The 8,856-nt window shown below is 49.7% G+C and overlaps 1 long non-coding RNA gene across 1 annotated transcript in view; it reads right to left on the bottom strand.

Annotated features, from left to right (window-relative positions):
• Positions 1-544: 544 nt before the first annotated feature.
• LOC144693055 (uncharacterized) overlaps positions 545-8,856 on the bottom strand; it is a 35,798-nt gene continuing 27,486 nt past the window's right edge. Inside the window, exons 2-3 of the long non-coding RNA XR_013579456.1 lie at positions 8,090-8,166; positions 545-623 (exon numbers count right to left, since the gene is read on the bottom strand). This is a non-coding gene — a long non-coding RNA (uncharacterized LOC144693055). The remainder of the gene's footprint in view (positions 624-8,089; positions 8,167-8,856) is intronic.

Raw genomic sequence — 8,856 nt, 5'->3', positions numbered from 1 at the left:
TGTCCCTCACCCTGGCACCGGGCAGGCAACATACCATACGGGACTCTCGATCCTGCTTACAAAGGATGTTATTAATTCCCCTATTTATAGAACCCCTACAACTACCACTTGTCTTTTTGCTCCCCCCTCTTGAATGGCCTCCTGTGCAAACTGCAGTGACTCATGAAGAGGCTCACTATCATCTCCTTAGGGCAGCTAGAGATGGCAATAAATGCAGTGATATGCACATCCAAGAATAAAAAAAGTAATACAGTATTGGTATTTGTTTTAGTATTTCAGTTCATGAGCTTAAAACAAAACAGCACATCCCGAAAGACAGGAATTTCTGAAAACCCGCTGACAGTCTTAATTCTTTAGTCTTCCATCAACACAGTTGTTAGTTTCAAAGTTTGGTCACAACCTTTAATCTTTTAGCCTCATTTTATTCAAATGATAAGGGAACCTAGTAAGGAAGGAGAATAAATGCTGGCCTTGCCAGCGATACTCAAACCCTACAACTAATTTCTTAAAATCTATTTTATTGCTTAAATGTGAGATCTCTCACCAGGGCGCTGTTCTGTTCTGTTACCAAAGTCCTATTTGCATCATAATATGAGACTTGAAACCCTTCTGGTACAAGGACCCTGTAAATGGAACAAACAAGGGTTATAAATGCAAGCTTTTAAACCATGTAGGACATTCTAAGTTGATGTATCTTTGGCTACGATAGAGAAAGCTAAGAACGTGGCTCATTCAAATACCACAATGTTGATTTAAGAGCATAAGAAATAGGAGGAGTAGACCATTTGGCCTCAAGCCTGCTCTGTCATTCAATAAATGATCTGACTGTGGCCTGAACTCCACTTTCCTGCCTGTCCCCATATGGGTTGCCTATTGCATATCCATAACAAATAATTAGAGTTTTTTGACGATGTAACTCGTAGGATAAAGGAGAAGCTGTAGCTGTAGTATAACTGGATTTCCAAAAGGTACCACACAAAATATTAATAGGCAAGAAAAGGACTGGGGATAATATATTAGCATGGATAGAGGATTGGATAATGGACAGGGGGTAAAGGGTGGGCATAAACTGGAAATTTTCAAGTTGGCAGGCTGTGACTCGTGGAGCTGCAAGGATCAGTGTTGGGGCCTCAGCTATTTACAACCTATATTAATGACTTTGATACATTACTCTGTCTCTTCATCTAAGTTTCCTGATGATACCAAGCTAGGTGGGAAGGTAAGCTGTGGGAAGGACACAAAGAGGCTGCAAAAGGATATAAGCAAACTAAGTGAGTTGGCAACAAGATGGCAGATAGAGTATAATGTGGGGAAGTGTGAAGTTATTTACCTTGGTTGTAAGAATAGAAAAGCAGAATATTTTTTAAAAGGTGTGAAACTTATAAATGTTGCTGTTCAGGGGGACCTGGGTATGCTCATACAAGGAACGCAGAAAGTACCATGGTACAACAAGCAATTAAGAAGGCAAATGGCATGTTGGACTTTATTGCAAGGGGATTGAGTACAGGAATAAAGAAGGCTTGCTACAATTGCATAGATGTTTGGTGAGATGACATCTGGAAGATGGTGTGCAGTTTTTGTCTCGATATTTAAGGATGGATGGAGGTGGTACAGCAAAGGTTCATTAAATTGATCCCTAGAATAAGGGGGGGTGTTGTCCTATGATGAGAGTCTGAGTAAATTGGGCCTATTTCTCTGGAGTTTAGAAGAGTGAAAGGTGATCTCTTTGAAACATACAAGATTCTGAAGGGGCTTAATGCACGCCAAGAGACTGTTTCCAATGGTTGGCGAATCTCAGACACAGGGGTCTTAGGATAAAGGGACATTTAGGACTGAAATGAGGAGCAACTTCTTCAAAGGGTTGTGTATCTTTGGAATTCTCTACCCTAGTGGGCTGTGGATGCTCCATCGTTGAACATATTTAGGGCCAGGATCGACAGAGGGCACAATTTTCTGCCTGTTGGGTGTGCCGTGCGGGACCGGGCGATCGGGTCCGCGCCGCCATTTTACGTGGGTGGGCCAATTAAGGCCCGCCAGGTTGAAACGCGACTCCGGAGGACAGTGGGAGTGGGCGGGCGGCAGCGGGACTAATATGACTGCCGGGTCCAATGGCGACCCGGCAGCCTGTTTAAAAGTGCTCCTGCAGCCTTGCAAAGGCTGTCAAACACGCTGCTGGTGAGCAGGCCAGGAAGGAAGGTAGGGCAGGGGGGCACTGTGCCTCGTTTCTCAGACGATTGCCTTGCTGCCCTTCATGAGGAGGTGGCAGCACGACGGTAGGTCCTCGTTCCCAGGGACAGGAGGAGGAGGCCCCCCCCACATGACCAAATGTGCCTGGGAGGAGGTGGTGGAGATAGTGAGCTCCCGCGACGTAGTGTGACGCACCTGGATCCAGTGCTGCAAACGTTTCAACAACCTTTTGCATCCTGGAAGGGTGAGTACCATGTTGGCATTGGTCACATAGCCCAGCAGATAGGCTTTCCCCCCTGGCCGCCCGTTCCCCTCAACTCTGAGTGCATTGAATCATTGACGGCATGTGTCCTTCGCTGGGTGGGTCAGCAGATATTGCACATGCCGAGGTCACCCTGACAGGGTGGTGATGAGATGGGTTCTGCACCCGCAGCATGTGGTACAGTGACACCCACATTGCTGTTTTGGGGGCAACCTGGGGGGTCTGCACCTAGGCGCAGTGCTGGAACTGCAAAACATGTCAAAGTCAGGGTGCTGACATGCTGGGAGGGGAGCTTCCAGGTGGCAGGGCACCGAACCATCTGCTGCCCTTTCCGTTCCATGTGCTTGCGCCTCCTTGCTTTGCAAGGTTGGACCATGTGGTGCCAAATGTGATGTAGGCTGCATTTGGCCAAGGGGGAACAGACCTGGCGTCTTTGTGTGAGTGTGGAGGAAGCATGGTGCTCGGCCATGAGGCTTATTGCATCGGCGATGATCTTCCACCACGGAGACCAAGTCAAGCATAGCCTCATGTATCTCTACCAGATCCTCCCGCGCACCCTGCTGGACTTCCAGCGTTTGCTGCCTCATGAACGACTCCAGAGGCACATCATCAGCCACCGACTGAGCATGTGCCTGGTACCCTGCAGTTCCTCCGACTGCCTGCGCCATGGGCACTCTCTGTCTCCGCCAGCTCCTCCAGCGACTGTGAAGTGCCCTCACCACTGTGCCCCGGGACACTAGCCAATGATCTAATTCCCACCGAGGTGCTAGTATCTGCGCTAGGTGAGGAGGCACTGGAGCCCCGCAATGTTCCATTCTGGTTGGGGTGGGATGGCAGCGAAGAGATTCCAGGTACAAATTGCACTAATCAATGCTCTTTTCTCCTTTTCAGGAGAAGAATGCTCATAATGCCGCCGAGCAGTTGAGAACTGGTGGAGGGCTGGCCTAGTTGGCCATCATTACCAAGTTCGGGCAGGAGGCCATCGATCTGGAGAGGCGCCATGCGCCCACGTCCACCGGTGGTGAGGCTGGGGTGCCACAGGCAGGTATGTTAGCCCAGCACTGAGGTCACCATTAGTGTCCCAGCAGCCATGGCACTGCTAAATGTTCAGTGATTGAAATTTGCAACATGGCTTGACCATTGCTTATGGAAGGATGAGCGCATTATGATCCGGGGGACAGGGGTGCACACTGACATTATCTCCACGTTAACTAATCAAATGTCCTTGTTCTTCCTTTCAGCATCAGCGGATCAGGGCCGGGAGGAGGCGGCACAGGGGTCCCCCCTCTCACACCTGAGGGCCCTGAAGTCTCTGACCCACCAGCTTCACACCATCTCTGCCAGGCAGGCACCCAGCGCAGATACTAGCACCTCGTTGGGAATTAGATCATTGGCTAGTGTCCCGGGACACAGCGTGAGGGCACTTCACAGTCACTGGAGGAGCTGGTGGAGTCAGAGAATGCCCATGGAGCCAGCAGTTGGAGGAACTGCAGGGGACCAGGCACATGCTCAGTCGGTGGCTGATGATGTGCCTCTGGAGTCATCTATGAGGCAGAAAATGCTGCAAGTCCAGCAGGGTGTGCGGGAAGATCTGGTGGAGATACATGAGGCTATGGCTTGACTTGGTCTCCGTGATGGAAGATCAACGCCGATGCAATGAGCCTCATGGCTGAGAGAGCAACTCTCATGGAGAGATTCCTCCAGGAGGCCAATCAGGGCTTCTTGGGGATTCGCTTGGACCAGCAAGCCCTCACATCGGCATTGACCTCAGCTGGTCAGTGCCAGTGTGAGAGATGGTCTGGGCACCAAATTTCCCAGCTCAATGCCCATCCATCAATGGTGAGCAGGGAGGTCCGAAGCAATCTCACGTCGGTGCAGCAGCTGTCTGTCGTCTCTGCGGGCTCCTCTCAGGGCACTCCGGATGAGAGCAGCAGACCTCCCACCCCATCCCTCTGCCAGTGACCGTTCCATCCGATGAGGCTGACTGGGGAGCTGTGGAACTGGCCGCTCCCTCCCAGGAGGGGCCAGCACAGGCTCCATGGGCCAGAGGACCGCCGCTAAGGTCACCAAGGCAAACAGGACAGCACAGTGAGCAGGCCGTCTCAGATGCCACTCCCAGCGAGGGGGCCGCAACTAGACGTAGCAACCGAAAGCGTAAATTTAAGGCACCTTAGGCACACCACAGGCTTTCTTGCTGACGCTTTTGTGTTGCCCCACAATGAGGTCATGATTAGTTGGTGTGGTGTTTAACACCTTTGTCATTTTGTTCCCTTAAGTTCATTTTGTTATGTCATTAAATTTAGACATGTGACCATGGCTGAGGGTGCCTCTTTTCCTCTGCAGGTGGATGGTTACCCATGATGTTATGAGTGAGTTGTGTCACATTGAGCTTTACTGACAAGGCCCTTAAATAATGTTCTTATCCAGGCAGATTTAGCACTCAGGAATCGAGTATGGAGCCTGCAGCATAGGCTTTTTTTGGAGGTCCATCTGTGGTGTTCTAGCTGAAGGTTCATTGGATTAAAGCCTCTTGGGTGTCCCTGCCTCCCTGGAGTATGCCTGGGTCAGCATCTACCCCCTCAGCATTTCCCCGTGCTCATCCTCGGACTCACTGCTGGTCTCATCATGTGCAGCTGCAGCAACTGCGTCTACATCTTCTTCATCCACAGCGTTGCCCCTTTCCAGCGCAAGATTATGGAGAGCACAGCATGCAACCACTATCAGCGATACACGATCTGCGGGGTACTGGAGTGCGCCCCCTGAATGGTCCAGGCATCGGAAGCGCATCTTGAGAAGACTGATGGTTCTCTCCACCACAGCCCTTGTGGAGGCTCCTATTGTACCACTTCTCAGCTTCTGTTCTTGGATGGCGGAGCGGGGCATAAGCCACCTTCTGAGGGGATAGCCCTTGTCACCCAGCAGCCGTCCATCCAGCCAGGCTGGAGCACTGAAGAGCCCCGGCACCTGGGAGTGTCTGAGGATGTAGGCATTGTGGGAGCTGCCTGGGTACCTTGCACAGACTTGTAGAATCTGCAACCTGTGATCACATACTATCTGCACGTTCATGGAGTGGAAGCCCTTCCTGTTGACGAAGGCACCGGGCTCACCTGCTGGCGCCTTGATGGCCACGTGTGTGCAGTCTATAGCACCCCGGACACGGGGGAAGCCAGCAATCGCAGCGAAGCCTCTGGCTCGCTCTGTCTGGCTGGCCTCGTCCCAGCAGTAGTGGATGAATGTCAATGCACACCTGAATAGAGCGTCTGTCACCTGCTTGACACAAGAGTGGACAGCTGATTGGGAGACACCGCAAAGGTCACCCATGAAGGTCACCCTGGAAAGAGCCATTGGCATAGAAGTTGAGGGCAGCTGTGGCCTTTAGAGCCACTGGCATGGGATGTCCACCCACACAGTTAGCGGAGATCTCAGGGCCTATCATCTGACAGGTACAGCTGACTGTCTCCCTTGAGACAAAGCCTCCGTTGGCACTGCACCTCAGACATATTGAGGTAGCTGCTTCGCCACCTGTATCCCCTGGCAGCAGAATAGTGACATCTTCTGCAGCCCCTTCCACCTTGGATTTCCTGTTGGCCCTGCACCCCTTGTGCCTGCGCCTCTCCTCCCAAAGGCGGCTCCACTGGAGACTGAATGTGCACTTCCTGGCTTCCTCCCCGTTCTAGCCCTCCCTTCCTCCTCAGAGGAGGTGCCTCCAGTGGAGAGCACAACTCCCATTCCCAGGCTAAGGGAAGGCTTCCTGAAACCTGCAGGCCCGAAAAAGAATCTTCATTGCAGAGTGCTGACCTGAAGGTTGTGAGACCTGTCCAAACAACTGGTATGAGTTTTGAAGTATTTCTGCTCACACAGGCAAGTATCAGTAACTTTCCAAATTAAATCTCTGACTGAGCACATTCACGACCCCACTGACCCCTCTGATCCCACCCGTGGATGAGGTTTATACAAATGTGTCCTACCCGCCTGCCTGTTGCGCTCGTGCGACGACCTGAAGGTCGTCGCACGGGCCCCAAATAATCACCGTCAATTGGTGCCTTGAGGGCCTTAAGTGGCCCGTTAATTAATGGCGGGCGTGTATCAGAGATCACTGCATGCCCACCCACTGAAATATTGTGATGGCACGTGGTGATGTCAGGATGCTTACCTGACGTCACTGCGTGTCACTTTACGCGTCGGTGTGCGGGGCCCGCCCCCGCATACCAAGGGGAAAATTCTGCCCAGAATCTTGGTTTCTCGTGGATTTATGGGATATGGGGAGTGGATGGGAATGGGGAGTGGATGTGAAAATGTAGTTGAATCCCAAGATCAGCCACGAACATATTGAATGGGCAGATCAAGCTCGACAGCCTATACAGTCTACTCCTATTCCTATTTCTTGTATTCTTGTGATTTCTAAAATAAGCAGAATTTTCTGTGCAATTCATCCAGCTGTTGAAAGTGTTGAATCCTGGTTTACAATTTTGTCCCACTTAAATTATAATTTCTTTTACTCAAAACTCAAATTAAAATCCTGCTGCTTTTCTCTTTAATAACATTGCTAACAGCTATAACTAGAGTTTCAAAATTCAGAACCAGTTTTCAAAAGATTTTTTCTGTTCTCCTTTCAAAGATCTTCATAAGAGAACATGAGAAGTCATTCAGAACATTGAATCTTCTCACTGACTAAATTTTTTTTATGAAGTGTAACATAGGATGTAAACTCGTAAAGCAAGTTACTCTGAGACTGACCTGAAGACCTGGCATTGGCCCAGGAACAGTCACTTCCTCTATCTAATACTGGGGTGGTAGAGGATTACAAACATTCCATTCTTGATAGATATACCAAATTTTGCACAGTGTATTACTGATCTTGCTTATAAAAAGTACAATGGCATTACCATTGCTGGATTCACCAACACCCATCACCCACTCCACCCCACCCACTATCAGCAGCCTGGGGTTACAATTGACCAGAAATTGAACTGGACTAGCCATATAAATACTTTGGTTACAAGAGCAGGGCAGAGGCTAGGCATCCCATGGCAAGTAACTCATCTCGACTCCCCGAAGCCTGTTCACCATCTATAAGGCACAAGTCAAGAGTGTGATGAAATGCTCTCCACTTGCCTGGATGAGTGTAGCTTCCACAACACTGAAGGATCTTGACACCGTCTAGGACAAAGCAGCGGCTTGATTGGCCTTCCACAAACATTCACTCCCTCCATCACCGACGCTCAGTAGCAGCAGTGTGTACCATCTACAAGACGCACTGCAGTAACTCACCAAGGCTCCTAGGCAGCACCTTCCAAACCCATGACCACTAACATCTCAAAGGACAAGGACAACAGATAGATGGGAACACCACCACCTGGAAGTTCCCCTCCAAGCCAACCGCTTGGAAATATATCGTCGTTCCTTCACCGTCGCTGGGTCAAAATCCTGAAACTCCCTCCCCAATAGCACTGTGGGTGTACCTACACCACATGGACTGCAGTGGTTCAAGAAGGCAGCTCACCATCATCTTCTCAAGGGGCAATTAGGTTTAGGCAATAAATGCTGTCCCAGCCAACGACACCGACATCCCATGAATGAGTTTAAGAAAAGTACAAGTGGCTTGCAATATATTGTAGGCTAGAAACTGGCTTTACTTACAGATTTCTTCTAAGGTCTAGAGTTAAGTGCTGTTCTTCAATTTCCACCAAAACCTGGAGTTCATCAGTATACTTGTTCTGCTCAACAAAAATTGTGTCTCATTAGTTCAACAGTGACATGCACAAAAACTCGGTCCTTGCCTGAGATACAAAGTGCGTTCCACGGCCCTCAATGAAAAACATTTCATACTCCTTTCTGTCACTCCACAAAGAGGTTTAAGCATGTGACTCCTGTGATCATCTGCTTGTTAGCCTTTGTTATAGAATCAGATCCTTCAATTTTTGTCCCTCTGACCAGCTAATTTTGTAAACAGGCAATCATTATATACATGACCCAAACTTCTAGGGCTCCAGAGTGTTATAACTGGTGGGTACCCCAAAGATGCGCTGGGGAACCATCACCTCCCAAGTACCCAAGTAAGGGTTGCCGACAAATGCCCAGAAAGTTCAAACTTCCTTTGGGCTATTAATTGCTCTGCAAAGGAAACCATCCGAAAGTACGATATAAATCACAAACTTTGGATGATTCCGACTGTCTTGCAGTAATAGTTGCACAGGAGAAGTTAAAACCACTTCTAACTCCTGCATAACTATAGTACTGACCGCCACCAACAGCCCCCATGGGACCCTGCCCCCGACACCCAACTGACCACTTGGCTCAATCGAACCTTTCCTGACCAACCAACACCAACCCCACTACCAAGCAACAACCCTCACCAAACCAATGCGTTGACTCTAAAATGCCCTCTGAAATGGCCTAGCAAGCCA

This window comes from Cetorhinus maximus, chromosome 1 (assembly GCF_964194155.1).
Source record: "Cetorhinus maximus chromosome 1, sCetMax3.hap1.1, whole genome shotgun sequence".
Taxonomy (NCBI): Eukaryota; Metazoa; Chordata; class Chondrichthyes; order Lamniformes; family Cetorhinidae; genus Cetorhinus; species Cetorhinus maximus.
Note: the sequence above shows the minus strand (reverse complement) of the source record. Positions and strands in the feature narration are given on the sequence as shown.